Source organism: Dendrobates tinctorius, unplaced genomic scaffold, assembly GCF_039654945.1.
Source record: "Dendrobates tinctorius isolate UK_male_01 unplaced genomic scaffold, ASM3965494v1 ptg000092l, whole genome shotgun sequence".
Taxonomy (NCBI): domain Eukaryota; kingdom Metazoa; phylum Chordata; class Amphibia; order Anura; family Dendrobatidae; genus Dendrobates; species Dendrobates tinctorius.
In genome coordinates, this window is record NW_027361760.1 from 5,879,809 (window position 1) to 5,898,986 (window position 19,178).

Genomic DNA, 19,178 nt, shown 5'->3' on the forward strand with positions numbered 1-19,178 from the left:
TTTGCTGCCTCTGGCACTGGACTGCTTGACCGTGTGCATGGCATTATGAAGTCTGAAGACTACCACAAATTTTGCAGCATAATGTAGGGTCCAGAGTGAAAAAGCTGGGTCTCCCTCAGAAGTCATGGGTCTTCCAGCAGGACAATGACCCAAAACACACTTCAAAAAGCACTAGAAAATGGTTTGAGAGAAAGCACTGGAGACTTCTAAGGTGGCTAGCAATGAGTCCCGACCTGAATCCCATAGAACACCTGTGGAGAGATCTAAAAATGGCAGTTTGGAGAAGGCACCCTTCAAATATCAGGGACCTGGAGCAGTTTGCCAAAGAAGAATGGTCTAAAATTCCAGCAGAGCATTGTAAGAAACTCATTGATGGTTACCGGAAGAGGTTGGTCGCAGTTATTTTGGCTAAAAGTTGTGCAACCAAGTATTAGGCTGAGGGTACCAATACTTTTGTCTGGCCCATTTTTGGAGTTTTGTGTGAAATGATCAATGTTTTGCTTCTTGCTTCATTCTCTTTTCTGTTTTTTCATTTAAGACAAATTAAATGAAGATAATAATACCAAAGAATTTGTGTTTGCAATCATTTTTAGGAAGAAACTGAGTTATTATCTGACAGAATTGCAGGGGTGTCAATACTTTTGGCCATCACTGTATAATCACACATTATAGTGACATCACGTCGAAGATTGTGATTACGTGTTATATACATTTTTTTTTAAAAAAAGGTTTTTTTCACTTTTTACATATATTATTATTATTATTATTATTATTATTTATTATTATAGCGCCATTTATTCCATGGCACTTTACATGTGAGGAGGGGTATACATAGTACATACAAGTACAGTAATCTTAAACAATACAAGTCACGACTGGTACAGGATGAGAGAGGACCCTGCCTGCGAGGGCTCACAATCTACAACGGGATGGGTGAGGATAAAGTAGGCGAGGGTAGAGCTGATCGTGCAGCAGTTTGGTGGATCGGTGGTTACTGCAAGTTGTAGGCTTGTCGGAAGAGGTAGGTCTTCAAGTTCTTTTTGAAGGTTTCCATGGTAGGTGAGAGTCTGATATGTTGTGGTAGAGAGTTCCAGAGTAGAGGGGATGCGTGGGAGAAATCTTGTATGCGATTGTGGGAAGAGGAGATAAGAGGGAGTACAGAAGGAGATCTTGTGAGGATCGGAGGTTTCGTACAGGTAAGTACCGGGAGACTAGGTCACAGATGTATGGAGGACTCAGGTTGTGGATGGCTTTGTATGTCATGGTTAGGGTTTTGAACTGGAGTCTTTGGGTAATGGGGAGCCAGTGCAGGGATTGACAGAGAGGAGAGGCCGGGGAATAGCGGGGGGACAGGTGGATTAGTCAGGCAGCAGAGTTAAGAATAGATTGTAGGGGTGCGAGAGTGTTTGAGGGGAGGCCACAGAGCAGGAGGTTGCAGTAGTCAAGGCGGGAGATGAAGAGGGCATGGACTAGGGTTTTTGCAGATTCTTGGTTGAGGAATGTACGGATCCGTGAAATATTTTTGAGTTGAAGTCGGCAGGAAGCGGAAAAGGCATGAGATTCTATGAGCTGTCTGAGGCCGAAGGTGTAAACGGAGAAGAGCAGGGGCCCTAGGACTGAACCTTGCGGGACTCCAACGGATAGGGGGCGCGGTGAGGAGGTGGTGTGCGAATGGGAGACGCTGAATTTCCGGTCTGCTAGGTATGACGCAATCCAAGATAGGACCAAGTCTGTGATACCAAGAGATGAGAGGGTCTGTAGTAATAGGGAATGGTCCACTGTGTCAAAGGCAGAGGACAGGTCCAGGAGGAGGAGGACGGAGTAGTGTCGCTTGGCCTTGGCGGCTAGTAGGTCATTTTTGACCTTAGTTAGGGCAGTTTCAGTGGAGTGGTGTGGCCGGAAGCCGGATTGCAAGTGGTCAAGGAGGGAGCAAGAAGAGAGGTGGGAGGATAGTTCAAGATGGACGTGTTGTTCCAGTAGTTTTGAGGCATAGGGGAGAAGTGATATAGGGCGATAGCTAGATACAGAGGATGGGTCAAGAGAGGGCTTTTTGAGGATAGGTGTGATTGAGGCATGTTTAAAGCTTGAGGGGAAGACACCAGTTGTTAGTGATAGGTTGAAGAGATGGGTTAGGGTTGGGATGAAGACTGTGGTGAGGTTTGGGATGAAGTGGGATGGGATCGGGTCAAGTGCACAGGTAGTAAGATGTGATCTTGAGAGTAGAGTGGAGAGTCGATCTTCTGTAATGATGGAGAAGTTGGTTTTGGGGGAGGAGGGCAGGGCAGGTAGGAGGAAGGGCACTGGGGGTTGTTGACCAAAACTGTCTCTGATGTTATCAATCTTCTCCTTGATAAATGAGGCAAAGTCTTCAGCTGAGATGAGTGGAGAGGGAGGAGGTGCTGGGGGGCGGAGGAGAGAATTGAGGGTGCTGAATAACTGTTTAGGGTTGTGAGACAGGGAGGATATGAAAGATGAGAAGTAGGTTTGTTTTGCTGCAGCGAGTGTGGCCTTGAAAGTAGTGAGGGACTGTTTGAATGTGATGAAGTCCTCATTGGAGTGGGATTTTTTTCCATCTCCGCTCAGCAGCCCTGGAAGCCCGCCTCAGTTCTTTGGTCAGACTGGTGTGCCCGGGCTGTCCGTTGATTTTGCGAGTTTTGGTATGTTTGAGAGGGGCAACTGATTCCAAAGCTACAGCTATTGTGGTGTTATATAGAGCGACAGCGGCATCCGCATTGTGTAGGAAACTTAGGTCTGTAAGAGGGAGGAGGGATTCAGAAGGTGAGTGTAGATCGAGGTGTTGAAGATTTCTGCGAGGGTGTGCGAGTTTTTGAGGTGGGGATTGTGGACCTGAGGAGGAGAGAGAAGAGAATGTAAGTAGGTTGTGGTCAGAGAGAGAAAGAGGTGAGTTAGAGAGGCTAGATAGGGAGCAGAGGCGGGTGAAGATGAGGTCTAGTGTGTGGCCATCTTTGTGAGTGGCTGCAGAAGACCATTGAGTGAGGCCGAAGGAGGAAGTGAGAGATAGAAGTTTAGTGGCAGCTGAGAAGGAAGTGTCAATGGGGATGTTGAAGTCGCCCAAGATGATAGTGGGGATATCAGGGGAAAGGAAATGGAGTAGCCAGGTGGTGAAGCGGTCAAAGAAGGTGGTGGCTGACCCTGGAGGGCGGTATATGACAGCTATTTGGAGGTTGGAGGGGGAGTAGATGTGCACAGAGTGCACCTCGAAGGAAGGGAGGGTAACAGAGGGCGGCAGTGAGATTGGGGTGAAGGAGCAGTTATCTGACAGGAGAAAACCAACTCCTCCACCATGCTTGCAGCTGGGGCGGGGAGTGTGGGAAAGGTGGAATCCACCATATGAGAGTGCAGCAGGAGAGGCTGTGTCAGAGGAGGTGAGCCAGGTTTCGGTGATGGCAAGGAAGGAAAGTTACATATCTAATTTATGCTTGATATTTACACATTCGTTGTAGGATTATATGTTTTTTGGAATTTTATGGCTGCATATTTATTGGGACTCTTTATTTATAATTGATAGATATTTATTTCTTAGCTTTTATGCTTATCTATTTGATAAAGATATTTTAAATTTTATTGTATCTTTACTAATTATCTACTAAAGGGCTGGGAGATACAGGTGTGTGCTTGGGTATCACCCCTATTGCCATTTGTTGTATTCTTTTTGTATATTAATAAATATATTTTTATGATTACATCCTATATGCCTTCTTTGTCCATCTATATGGGGTCTTTTTGGTTTTTCTGATTTTGATGGGTGGTTTCCACCTTTTATAAGCACTGGTGTTTAGAGTTGAGCGACATTAGTCAGATCGGGTTTCATGAAACAAATTTCGTTTCAGATGAAACTGGTCCGACTAGGGCAAAAAAAGTCGGAGTTTCGTCCGAAACCCGACCCCAATGCAAGTCAATGGGGAATAAAAGTCAACATTGAGTGGATGAATGTCATCCGCTCAATGCCGAATTTTATTTCCCATTGACTTGCATTGGGGTCGGGTTTCGGACGAAACTCCGACTTTTTTTGCCCTAGTCGGACCAGTTTCATCTGAAACAAATTTTGTTTCATGAAACCCGATCCGACTAAAGTCGCTCAACTCTACTGGTGTTAACATATATTTTATTTATTATTGATATATATTCCTTATAGTTCTCATTTTCATTGGTGCTTAACATATTGGTTATATTCAGGAAGGGGATGAGTGGAAAGCGGCATTTCTCACCTCTTAGAGTTTGTTTGAGAATTGGGTTATGCCTTTTGGTCTCACTAATGCGCCAGCCGTCTTTCAGAATTTTATTAACCATGTATTTTCTGATTTCATTGGGCGTTTTATGGTGTTGTATTTAGATGATATTCTCATCTGACAAACAAGATCACATGGGTCATCTATGTGCTGTTCTCCAGAGGTTACGGGAGAACTCATTTTGATAAACCTGAAAAATGTTCATTTTTTGGCCAAGAGCTGTCCTTTTTATGGTTCATCCTCTCTGCCAAGGGGTTTCATATGGACCCTGGGAAGGTACGGACCATTGTGGATTGAGTGTAGTGTGCAATCCAGAGACCTGAAGGGTCTTCAGTGTTTTTTTGAGGTTTTCCATTTACTACAGGAAATTCATTAAGGGGTCACGGATCTTACTCGTAAGGGGACTGATTTAAAAAACTGGACAGCTCCATCAGTGGTGGCGTTTTATTCACTAACCCCTTTACCCCAATGGTAGTTTGCATGTTAATGACCGGGACAATTTTTACAATTCTGACCACTGTCCCTCTATGAGGTAATAAATCTGGAACGATTCCATGGATCCCGGTCATTTCTTTGATATGACTTGCGTTTATTTGTGAAAAAATGGAAATTTGGTGAACATTTTAAAAATGTTGCAATTTTCCACCTTTGAATTTTCATGCCCTTAAATCACAGAGATATGTTACACAAAATACTAAATATGTAACATTTCCCACATGTTTACTTTACATCAGCAAAATTTTGGAAACAAATTTTTTTTTGTTAGGAAGTTAAAAGGGTTCAAAGTTGACCAGCGATTCCTCATTTTTACAGCAAAATTTATAAAAACCATTTTTTTTAGGGACCACATCACATTTGAAGTCACTTTGAGGGGTCTATATGACGGAAAATATCCAAAAGTGACACCATTCTAAAAACTGCACCCCTCAAGGTGCTCAAAACCACATTCAAGAAGTTTGTTAACCCTTCAGGTGCTTCACAGGAATTTTTTAAATGTTTAAAAAAATGAACATTTAATTTTTTTCTCAAAAAATGTAATTCAGATCAATTTTTTTTATTTTAGCAAGGGTACCAGAATAAATTAGACCCCATATGTTGTTGTCCAATTGGTCCTGAGTACGCTGATACCCCATATGTGGGGGGGGGAACCATTGTTTGGGTGCATCGCAGAACTTGGAAGGGAAGGAGCGCCGTTTGACTTTTTCAAACTAAAACTGGCTGGAACTGAGATCAGACACCATGTCGCGTTTGACGAGCCCTTAAAGTGCCTAAACAGTGAAAACTCCCCACAGGTGACACCATTTTGGAATTTAGACCTCCTAAGGAACTTATCTAGATGTGTGGTGAGCACTTTGAACCCCCAAGTTCTTCACAGAAGTTTATAACATAGAGCCGTAAAAATAAAAAAATCATATTTTTTTTCACAAAAATGATCTTTTCACCCCCAACTTTTATTTTCACAAGGGTAACAGGAGAAATTGGACCCCAAAAGTTGTACAATTTGTCCCGAGTGCGCCGATACTCTATATATGGGGGTAAATCACTGTTTGGGCGCACAGCATAGCTCAGAAGGGAAGGAGCACCGTTTGACTTTTTCAATGCAGAATTGGCTGGAATTGAGATCGGACTCCATGTCGCATTTGGAGAGCTCCTGATGTGCGTAAACAGTGGAAACCCTCCAATTCAAACTCCAACCCAAACCCCAACACACCCCTAACCCTAATCCCAGCCCTAACCATAGCTGTAACCACAAACCTAACTCTAACACACCCTTAACCCTAATCCCTAACCCTAACCTTAATCCAAACCCTAACTTTAGCCACAACCCTAACCCTAACTTTAGCCACAACCCTAACCCTAACTTTAGCCCCAACCCTAACTTTAGCCCCAACCCTAACTCTAACCCTAAATGGAAAATGGAAATAAATACTTTTTTTTATTTTATTATTTTTCCCTAACTAAGGGGGTGATAATGGGGGGTTTGATTTACTATTTATAGCGGATTTTTTATGTTTGGCAGCTGTCACACGCTAAAAGACGCTTTTTATTGCAAAAAATAGGTTTGCATCACCACATTTTGAGAGCTACAATTTTTCCATATTTTAGCCCACAGAGTCTTGTGAGGTCTTGTTTTTTGCGGGACGATTTGACATTTTTATTGGTACCATTTTCGGGCACATGACATTTTTTTATTGCTTTTTATTACAATTTTTGGGAGACAGAATGAACAAAAACCAGCAATTCATGAAGTTATTTTGGGTGGGGCGTTTATACCGTTCCACGTGTGGTAAAATTGATAAAGCAGTTTTATTGTTCGGGTTGGTACCATTACAGCGATACCTCATTTATATCATTTTTTAATGTTTTGGCGCTTTTATACAATAAAAACTATTTTATATAAAAAATAATTATTTTTCCATCACTTTATTCTGAGAGCTATAACTTTTTTATTTTTTTGCTGATTACACTGTATGGCAGCTCATGTTTTGGGGGACAAGATGACATTTTCAGCAGTACCATGTTTATTTATATAAAAAAAATTATTATATAAAAAAAAGATATCCATCTTTTTGATCGCGTTATTCCACTTTTTGTTTGGCGGTATGATGATAAAGCATTGTTTTTTGCTTTGTTTTTTATTTATTTTTCACAGTGTTCACTGAAGGGTTTAACTGGTGGAATAGTTTTATAGGCTGGGTCTTTACGGATGTGGCGATACTAAATATGTGTACTTTTTTTATTTACATAAAGAAATGTGCTTTTTGGAACAATATATCTTTTCCCTTTATTTGGGAATTTTTTAAAACATTTTTTTTACACAGAGCACTGTGTCAGATCAGCGATCTGACAGGCAGTTCAGGAGGCTTTCCGGTGCCTGGTCTCAGCAGGCAATGACAAGCCATCTCCCTGCAGGACCCGGAAGGACCCCATGGCCATCTTGGATCCGGAGACCTGCAGGGAGGAGGCCCTCAGAACAACACGATCACACTGCATTGCTCTGAGGGTCTCAGGGAAGCATGCAGGGAGACCCCTCCCTGTGTGATGCTTTCCTTTGCCACCAGAACACTGCAATCATGTTTGTTCACAGTGTGCAAGGGGTTAAAGTGGCGGCAGTGATCCGTGACCGCTAATGGCACTTAGTGCCACGTGTCAGCTGTGATAATCAGCTGACACCCGGCCGTGATCAGCTGCGCTCCCCCCGTGAGCGCGGCTGATCGCGTATGACGTTCTATCCCGTCCATGGGCATTAAGGATCAGGGCACATGGACGGGATAGTACGTTATGTCAGAAAGGGGTTAAGGAATGCTTTATGTCGGCTCCTGTTTTTATCCAGCTCAATCCGTCTGAACCGTTTATTGTTGAGGTGGACGCATTGGAGGTGGGGGCGGTGTTGTCCCAAGCACCCGTCACTTTGACTAACCTGAGACCCTGTGCCTTTTTTTCTAAGAAATTCTCTCCTGCTGAGAAAAATTAAGATGTCGGGAATTGGGAGTTATTAGCCATAAAGTTGGCTTTTGAAGAATGGAGGCACTTTTTGGAGGGGGCTGTTCATCGGATCACGATGATTACAGACCACAAGAACCTGTCCTATATTGAGTCTGCCAAACGTTTAACTCCTAGACAGGCAAGGTGATCGCTATATTTCACGCTTTCATTTTCTCATCACTTTTGACCTGGCTTCAAGAATGTCAAGGCCGATGCCTTGTCTTGTATCTTGGATCCGATATCACCTCCTAAACCTGCTTCCTCCATTCTTCAGCACGGGGTGGTCATAACAGCAGTGTCCTCAGAATTAGAGTGGAAGAATCTTGAGGCTCAGTCTCTTGCTTCTCGGTCATTGCCTGATAACAAGCTCTTCGTTCCTGTTCAGTACCTGTTGAGGGTGCTCCAGGAGTTCCACGATCCTGCTCTTAGTGGACATCTGGGAATCTCAGCCACTCATAGAGCAATTGCTAGGCTGTTTTGGTGATCCTCTATGGCATCTGTTGTCGCCATGTTTGTGTCTGCTTGTGATACTTATGCCCATGCCAAAAGCTCCCATAACTGGCAGGCCGGGGAATTGGTGCCATTGCCAATTCCAGATAGACCTTGGACTCATTTGTCCATGGACTTTATCACTGATCTCCCTCCTTCCATTGGCAAAACTGTTGTCTTTGTGGTGGTGGACATATTCAGTAAACAGGTGCATTTTATACCTTTGGCAAGCCTGCTTAATGCTGAAACACTATTGAGGTTGTTTGTTGAACACGTAGTGCGGTTGCATGGTGTGCCTTTGAGTGTTGTTTCTGATAGAGTATAATTTGTGTCCAATTTCTGGAGGGCTTTTTGTAAACGGTTAGGTATTAGTTTGGCCTTCTGCTCGATAGATTGGTCCGGGCATTTCATTCACATTATCCTGGGAAACCTGGTGGTCTGGTGGCCCCCCTTGAGAGGAGGGTACTGTCATGATCCAGACCAGGTTTTGAGTCCTGTCCTCCCATTTTTCCGGTCTGGTCATGCCCGGGGTTAACTTTCTCTGCCTCAGTCTGGTCTCAGGTTTGCTATTTATCTCCGTTGTGTCCTGAAGACCATGTCAGTTATAGTTTCTGCATACGGCGTGTGTAGCTGACCCCATTTGCCTTGATTTGTCCTGCTGCTTGCTTACTGAACCCGTGTTTGTTTATCCCCTCTTACTTCCCCAATCAGTGTTTCCCTTTCGTGGATTGACTTCCTGGTTTTGACTTGGCTTGGACCCTGACTTGTTGTTTTATCTCTTGTCTTTGGCATATCTGCTCCTGACCAGTACTGACCCATTTGGCTTGTTTGTGACTCTGTGTTTGCTTATTCCTTTTGTACCACGCTACTGTCTTATATTGACCGGGCTTGTTTGACTATTCTGCTGCCACCTGGTAGTGGCCTCGTTGCTGCATTGCAGGTCTGGCCTTGCTGTGTGCAGTCCTCCCTCCACTCATCTAGTGTAGCTGGCATTTACCTGCATTGCAGTGGTGTGACAGTCTCCTTTTGTAATATCTTTTGTATTTTTTGTAAACACTGCCTATATTTTCTGAAGTATAAATTTACTAGTTTCGTTCTCCTTGCTCTATGACCAAACTGACATGTACTCAACGCCAAAAAATGCTACCTTTGGCTTGCTTCCTGACCCAACAAAATGGGGGGAATTCGAATTAATTTTGTTGGAACATAATTATGACATGGTGCGGATATCTGAGACATGGCTGGATGAGAGCCATGACTGGGCGGTTAATTTACAGGGCTATAGTCTGTTCAGAAATGACCATACAAATAAGCGAGGGGGAGGCGTGTGTTTATTTGTAAAATCATCCTCAAAACCCATCCTGCGTGATAATATATATGAATCTAATGAAAATGTAGAGTCCCTGTGGGTGGAGATAAGGGGAGGGGGAAAAATAATAAATTACTGATAGGGGTTTGCTATAAGTCTCCAAAAATAATGGAAGCAACAGAGAATATCCTCATAAAGCAAATATATGAAGCTTCGACTCAAGGAGAAGTCATTATTATAGGGAACTTTAACTACCCTGAAATACATTGGGGAACCGAAACCTGCAGTTCTGGCAGAGGTAATAGGTTTTTGACAACTATGAGAGACAATTACCTTTCAAAACTGGTTCAGGACCCAACAAGAGGGGGGGCACTGCTAGACCTAATATTAACCCCTTTCTGACATGTGACGTACCATCCCATCCACGGGACACGGGCCCCTATGCCCATGGACAGGATAGTATGACACAGCAATCAGCGGCACTCACGGGGGGAGTGCCGCTGATCGCGGCAGGGTGTCAGCTGATTATCACAGCTGACACCCGACACTATATGTCAGGGGTGGTCAGGGACTTCCCCTGGCACGTTAACCTCTGGCACACTGCGATCAAACATGATCGCAGTATACAGGGGGTTTAGAGAAGCATCGGCAGGGAAGGGGCTCCCTCCGTGCTTCCCTGAGACCCCCGCAGCAGCGTGATGTGCAGCGCTGCTGCGGGGGTCTCCTTCCCTGCAGGTCACCAGATCCAATATGGCGGCGGGGAACTTCGGGGGCCTGCAGGGAGGCGGCTTCCTCAGTACCTGCAGAGAGCAGGCATGAGGAAGCCTCCTGCGCTGCCTGTCACATCGCTGATCTGACACAGCACTGTGACACATCAGCGATCTGACACATGACAGTGCTGTCCTCCCCTGTGTCATGGGAAGCCTAGGTAACTTTAGGCTGAAACCCCGGGGCCCCTGCGGTGTCCCTCAGACTAGGGGAAACCCTGTCTGTCCAGGGTTTACACTGAAGGTGTGCCTGCCTGGGCCTCCACCCTGTCCTTGTCTCCTGTCCAGCCCTAAGCTGAACCCACCACCCTCCACCCAGTGAGGAGACCAAGCACCAGACCCCACAAAGAGTATGGAGAGGGATAACGGAAATGCACCACACCGCGTACACACAGGGGAATACAGTAATGTGCAAGGGCAACCAAATAATACAACACAGGGAGGCAAAATGGCAACAATGAAATATACTACACCAGCAACCGTATGCTCCTTAGACCACCACTCCAGACCGGTATCGCTTAGCACAAGGCAAGAGCTATAGTCGGCGACGCCCATAGTCACACAGGGCAATTTAAAGACAGAGGGAGTGGCTAAGCCCTCAGCCAGAATGACAGCCTGGTTAACCCAATCCAAGCCGGATCAGAAGACCAACCAGCGCCGCTGAGAACCATGTGGTAGGATGGGGTATTACCACTGTCTGCCAGACACCCTGGTGCGAACAGTGTCCGACAGGACACCCTGGGACAATGTAATAAAGTTAAAAAAAAAGTGTAAAAATAATTTATAAAAAAATCGCTAAATAAATTAAAAAAAAATTTCCTAATAAATTCATTTTTGGAAATAAAAAAAACAATAAAAGTATACATATTTAGTATCGCCGCATCCATAACGACCTGCCCTATAAAACTGTCCCATTAGTTAACCCCTTTAGCAAACTCCTTAAAAAATAAAAATAAAAAACAAAGCGAAAAACAATGCTTTATTTTCATACCGCCGAACAAAAAGTGCAATAACGCGCGATCAAAAATAAGGATATAAATAACCATGGTACCGCTGAAAACATCATCTTGTCACGCAAAATGAGCTGTTATACAGCATCATCAGTGAAAAAATAAAAGTTATAGCTCGCAGAATAAAGCGATGCAAAAATAATTAATTTTATATAAAACATAGAAAAAGACATAAATGAAGTATCGCTGTAATCATACTGACCCAAAGAATAAAACCGCTTTATCAATTTTACCACATGCGGAACGGTGTAAACGCACCCCCCAAAAGAAATTCATGAAATGCTGGTTTTTGTTCATTCTGCGTCGCAAAAATCGGAATAAAAAGTGATCAAAAAATGTCACGTGCCCGAAAATGGTACCAATAAAAACGTCAACTCGTCCCGCAAAAAATAAGACCTCACATGACTTGGTGGGTCAAAATATGGAAAAATAATAGCTCTCAAAATGTGGTGATGCAAAAACTAATTTTAGAATAAAAAGCATCTTTTAGCGTGTGACAGCTGCCAAACATAAAAACCCACTAAAAGAGTAAATCAAACCCCCCTTTATCACCCACTTAGTTAGGGAAAAATAATAAATTGTTTTTATTTATATCCATTTTCCAGTTAGGGCTAGGGTTAGGGCTAGGGATAGGGTTAGGGCTAGGGTTAGGGCTGAGATTAGGGTTAGGCGTGTGTTGGGGTTAGGGTTGGAGTTAGAATTGGGGGTTTCCACACTTTAGGCACAAAAGGTACTCTCCAAAAGCAACATGGCATCTCAATTCTGGCCAATTCTGCATTGAAAAAGTCAAAAGGTGCTCCTTCCCTTCCAAGCTCTGCCATGCGCAGTGTTTTACCCCCACATATGGGGTATTAGCCTACTCAGGACAAATTGCAAAACAACTTTTGGGGTCCAATTTCTCCTGTTACCCTTAGGAAAAAAAAAAATTGGGGGCAAAAATATCATTTTTGTGGAAAAAATATGATTTTTTTATTTTCACGGCCGGGCGTTATAAACTTCTGTGAAGCACTTGGAGGTTCAAAGTGCTCACCAAACATCTAGATAAGTTCCTTGGGGGGTCTAGTTTCCAAAATGGGGTCACTTGTGGGGAGTTTCAACAGTCTAGGCACATCAGAGGCTCTCCAAATGCGACATGACACCCGCAGACCATTCCTTCAAAGTCTGCATTCCAAAACGTCACTACTTCCCTTCCAAGCCCTGACGTGTGCCCATACAGTAGTTTTCTGCCATATATGGGGTATCAGCGTACTCAAGCCAAATTGGACAACAACTTTTCAGGTCCAATTTCTCCTGTTACCCTTGGCAAAATAATAAAAAATGGGGACTAAAAGATCATGTTTGTGAAAAAAATATGATTTTTTTATTTTCACGCCCAGGCGTTATAAACTTCTGTGAAGCCCTGGGAGATTCAAAGTTCTCACCACACTACTAGATAAGTTCCTTGGGGGGTCTAGATTCCAAAATGATGTCATTTGTGGGGGGTTTCCTCTGTTTTGGCACATCAGGGGCTTTCCAAATGCGACATGGTGTCCGGTCTCATTCCAGCCAAAAAAGTCAAATGGCGCTGCTTCCCTTCTGAGCTCTGCCATGCGCCCAAACAGTCATTTACACCCACATGTGGGGTATCAGCATACTCAGGACAAATTGCACAATAACTTCTGGGATCCTTTTACCCTTGGAAAAATAAAAATTGGGGGTGAAAAGATCATTTTTTAATTGTACGGCTGTACGTTATAAAATTCTGTGAAGCCCTTGGGGGTTCAAAGTTCTCACCACATATCTAGATAAGTTCCTTGGGGGGTCTAGTTTCCAAAATGGGGTCACTTGTGGGGGGTTTCCACTGTTTAGGGACATCAGGGGCTCTCCAAATGTGACATGGTGTCCGATCGGAATTTCAGCCAATTTTGAATTGAAAAAGTCAAATGGCGCTCCTTCCCTTCTGAGCTCTGCCATGCGCCGAAACAGTGGTTCCCCACACATATCAGGTATCAGCGTACTCAGGACAAATTGCACAATAACTTTTGCAGTCCAAATTCTCCTGTTACCCTTGGTAAAATTAAAAAATTGGACCTGAAGTAATTTTTTGTGGGGAAAAAAGTTAAATGTTCATTTTTTTTAAGCATTCAAAAAATTCCTGTGAAGCACCTGAAGGGTTAATAAACTTCTTGAATGTGGTTTTGAGCACCTTGAGGGGTGCAGTTTTTAGAATGGTATCACTTTTGGGTATTTTCTATCATATAAACCCCTCACAGTGACTTCAAATGTGTTGTGGTCCGTAAAAATAAAATGGTGTTGCAAAAATGAGAAATTGCTGGTCAATTTTTAACCCTTATAACTTCCTAGCAAAAAAAAATTTTGGTTCCAAAATTGTGCTGATATAAAGTAAACATATGTGAAATGTTATTTATTATGTATTTTGTGTGTCATATCTCTGTTATTTAAGGGCATAAAAATTCAAATTTGGAAAATTGCGAAATTTTCAAAATTTTCTTCAAATTTCCATTTGTTTCACAAACGCAAGTTATATGAATGAAATTTAACCACTAACATGAAGTACAATATGTCAAGAGAAAACAATGTCAGAATCACCGGGATCCATGGAAGCATTCCATATTTATTACCTCATAAAGGGACAGTGGTCAGAATTGTAAAAATTGGCCCAGTCATGAACGTGCAAACCACCCTTGGGGGTAAAGGGGTTAACCAACAGGCCAGACCGCATATCAAATAAAAGGGTTGAGGGTCACTTGGGTAATAGTGGTCACAAAATAATACGTTTTCATGTATCCTTTAATAAGATGTGTAGTAGAGGGGTTACAAGGACACTAAACTTCAGGAAGGCAAATTTCCAACGGATGAGAGATGATCTTGGTTCAATTAACTGGGATGATATCCTGAGACATAAAAATACACAAAAAAAGGGAGACGTTTATTAGCATCCTGAATAGGACCTGTGCACAATATATACCGTAGGGGAATAAACATGCTAGAAATAGTAGGCATAGTGGTCTATGGCTAAATAGAGTTGTAAGGGGTGCAATCTAATATATAAAGCTCAAAGTGTGTATGTATGTGTGTATGTATGTGTGTGTGTGTATGTGTGTATGTCCGGGATAGGCATCCGCACCGTCGCAGCTACAGCCACAAAATTTTGCACAGTTACACGTCTGGACCCCGAGAGTGTCCTAAGCTATGTTGTGAGGCGAAATTTTAACCCCGCGCTTTCCAATTCACCAAACAATTTTGCCCCTATCTACATACTGGGGAAAAAGTGTGTGCGCATCAAGCCCCGCCCCTCATTATGATGTCATAATGCCCCTATTTGCATACTGGGGAAGCAGTGTATGTGTATCAAGCCCCGCCCCTCATTATGATGTCACAATGGTTGCCATGGCGACGCTGATGTCATCATAGGTTGCAAGACCTGCCGCCGCTCATTATGATGTCATAATGGTTGACTATGGGATGGAGGATGTGTGATGGGTATATGGACACTGGACTATGGGATGGAGGATATGTATGACGGGTATATGGGCACGGGACTATGGGATGGAGGATGTGTGATGGTATATGGGCACGGGACTATGGGATGGAGGATATGTATGATGGGTATATAGGCACGGGACTATGGAATTGAGGATATGTATGACGGGTATATGGGCACGGGACTATGGGATGGAGGATGTGTGATGGGTATATGGGCACGGGACTATGGGATGGAGGATATGTATGACGGGTATATGGGCACGGGACTATGGGATGGAGGATGTGTGGGTATATGGGCACGGGACTATGGGATGGAGGATATGTATGATGGGTATATAGGCACGGGACTATGGGATGGAGGATATGTATGATGGGTATATGGGCATGGGATTATGAGATGAAGGATGTATGATGGGTATATGGGCACTCGACTATGGGATGGAGGATATGTATGATGGGTATATGGGCACGGGCCTATGGGATCGTGGATATGTATGATGGGTATATGGGCACTCGACTATGGGATTTAGGATATGCATGACAGGTATATGGGCACGGGACTATGGGATGGCGGATATGTATGATGGGTATATGGGCACGGGACTATGGGATGGAGGATATGTATGATGGGTATATGGGCATGGGACTATGAGATGAAGGATGTATGATGGGTATATGGGCACTCGACTATGGGATGGAGGATATGTATGATGGGTATATGGGCACGGGCCTATGGGATCGTGGATATGTATGATGGGTATATGGGCACGGGACTATGGGATGGATGATAATTATGATTTGCTATAACTAACCACAGTTAGTTACTCTGCCCGGGCAGCGCCGGGCTCTTCAGCTAGTAAGAGATAAAAATAAAGCATTTAGAGAATTAAATCAAGTAGGTAGTGATGAGGCATTAAATAAATACAGAAAATTAAATTAATTCTTTAAAAAGCAAATCAAGGCAGCAAAGATTGAGACAGAGACTCATTGCCAGAGAAAGTAAAAATAATCCCAAAATATTCTTTAACTACATAAATAGTAAGAAACTAAAAAATGATAGTGTGGGCCCCCTTAAAAATAGTCTGGGTGAAATGGTGGATGAGGATGAGGAAAAAGCCAATATGCTAAATGATTTTTTTTCAACAGTATTTACACAAGAAAATCCCATGACGGATAACATGATCAGTGATAAAATTTCTCCATTAAATGTCACCTGCTTAACCCAGCAGGCAGTATGGCGGTGTCTAAAGATCACTAAAATTGACAAATCCCCAGGCCCGGATGGAATACACCCCCGAGTACTGCAGGAATTAAATACAGTCATAGATAGACCATTATTTTTAATCTTTAAAGATTCCATAATAACAGGGTCTGTACCACAGGACTGGCGTATGGCAAATGTGTTGCCGATATTCAAAAAGGGGACAAAAACTGAACTTTGAAATTATAGGCCAGTTAGTTTAACCTCAACTGTGGGTAAAATCTTGGAGGGTTTTCTAAGAGATACTATACTGGAGTATCTCAAGATGAATAACCTCATGACCCAGTATCAACATGGGTTTACAAGGGACCGTTCCTGTCAGACTAATCTGATAAGCTTTTATGAAGAGGTAAGTTCCGGACTGGACCAAGGGAATGCAGTGGACGTGGTGTACATGGACTTTTCAAAAGCTTTTGACACGGTGCCACACAAAAGGTTGATACATAAAATGAGAACAATGGGGATAGGGGAAAATATGTGTAAGTGGGTTAAGAGCTGGCTCAGGGATAGGAAACAAAGGGTGGTTATTAATGGCGCACACTCGGACTGGGTCACGGTTAGCAGTGGGGTACCAGAGTGGTCAGTATTGGGCCCGCTTCTTTTTTAACATATTTATTAATGACCTTGTAGGGGGCATAGAGAGTAGAATTTCAATATTTGCAGATGACACTAAACTCTGCAGGATAATCAATACAGAGGAGGACAATTTTATATTACAGGAGGATTTATGTAAACCAGAAGCTTGAGCTGATAAATGGCAAATGAGCTTTAATGGGGATAAATGTAAGGTCATGCACTTGGGTAGAACAAACAAGATGTATAATTATGTGCTTAATTGTAAAACACTGGGCAAAACTGTCACTGAAAAAGACCTGGGTGTATGGGTGGACGACAAACATTTAGTGTCCAGTGTCAGGCAGCTGCTGCAAAGGCAAATAAAATAATGGGATGCTTTAAAAGAGGCATAGATGCTCATGAGGAGAACATAATTTTACCTCTATATAAGTCACTAGTGCGACCACACTTAGAATACTGTGTACAGTTCTTGTCTCCGGTGTATAAGAAAGACATAGCTGAACTGGAGCAGGTGCAGAGAAGAGCAACCCAGGTTATTAGGGAACTAGGGGGTCTGCAATACCAAGACAGGTTATTACACTTGGGGTTATTTAGTTTGGAAAATCGAAGGCTTAGGGGTGATCTTATTACAATGTATAAATATATGCGGGGACAGTACAAAGACCTTTCTAATAATCTTTTTACTCTTAGACCTGTGACGGGGACAAGGGGGCATCCTCTACGTCTGGAGGAAAGAAGGTTTAAGCATACTCACAGACGCGGATTCTTTACTGTAAGAGCAGTGAGACTATGGAACTCTCTACCATATGATGTTGTAATGAATGATTCCCTACTAAAATTTAAGAAGGGACTGGATGCCTTTCTTGAAAAGCATAATATTACAGGGTATATACACTAGTTTCCTTAATATTGCGTTGATCCAGGGAGCTAGTCTGAGTGCCGTATGTGGAGTCGGGAAGGAATTTTTTTCCCCAATGTGAAGCTTACTGTTTGCCACATCGGGTTTATTTGCCTTCCTCTGGATCAACATGTTAGGGCAAGTTAGGATAGGATATGGGTTGAACTAGATGGACTTAAAGTCTTCCTTCAACTTTAATTACTATGTTACTATGACTCGATATAGGTTTTAGTATCAAACGAGGAATTGGTGGCAGCGTAGCATCCTGGAATTATTGGAGGAACCCTGGCAGTGACAGATCAGAGGTTTATGTGTGTGTGAAGACCAAGAAGAATTGACATTTTATCTGTATATTGGCTTGTGGATTTAAGTGTTTCTCTGGTGGGTCAAAAAGACAGATTTGCATAACATTTAACATACACTGTAAAGGTACTGTCACACTTAGCGATGCACCAGCGATCCCGACCAGCGATATGATGCGGTCAGGATCGCTGGTGCATCGCTAAGTGGTCGCTAGTGAGCTGCCACACAGGCAGATCTCACCAGCGACATAGCAGGGGTTGGGGGTCTCTACTTACCTGTCAGACGCGGCGATCCTGACGTCCTCCGGCCCGCGTCCACGCGTCGCTCTTCGGCGGCACAGGAAGCCCAGCAGGAAGCTGACGACGAGAAACAGTCCAGGACGTTCTCGCGCGATCAGCGATAACCAGCGGGAGGAGCCGGTCAGAGGTAAGTATCAGACATAGCGATATCGCTAGCAATATCGTTATAACGTCACAAAACCAGTGACGTTATAGCGATATCGTTTAGTGTGACAGGTCCTTAAGTCTGTAATAGTGACTTGTACATAGTGTGTGTTTATCTTTGGTTATTGTATGCTCATATGCTAATTGTGTATTGTACTGTATAACCAGTTTGTTGACTTCGAAGGTAGATAGTGAAAGGCTGTAAGGGTGGACTGAAGTACACTGGGTAAATCTAAAAGTAGATCACATGCCTCGGGTATAAAAACACAGACATTAGTCTGATCTCTTCACATAGAGCTACCAGTCGGACATTCTGCAAAACACTCAACGGACGAGAGGACTGCAGCCAATTCATCATGGCACCGTCACGAGGGACACGGTTCTATAATTCTATAGGAATTAACCTAGGGGTTTTCGTCTCTGGTTGGAAGGACACAGATCTGATCTGTTGTCCATCTCTTAACCATGGATATGTTTGGAGAAAGCCAGTATCATGATCCAGTCTGCGTTTTGAGTCCTGTCTGCCTCTTTCATGGACTGATCATGTCAAGGGTTAACTTTGCATGGCCTCGTTTTGGGTTCAGGTCTGCTATTTCTTCCTGCTGCATCCTGCAGGCCATGTCAGTTACATTTTCTGCCTACGGCTTGAGTATCTAACTCTGGTAGTACCCTGATTTGTCCTGCTGCACTTTCTGACCTTGCCAGTGACTGTTCTTCCCTCTCTGCCTGTCCCGTCTTAGTGTTCCTGATGGTTTTTGACATGGCGTTGACTCTGACTTAACATTGCCTCTGGACCCTGGTACTTCTGCCTTTTTTCTGGTATTGACCCTTTGGCTCTCCATTGACTGTGCTTGTTTTTTCCCTTTGTACTGTGTGACCGTCTAGGTTTTGACTCAGCTT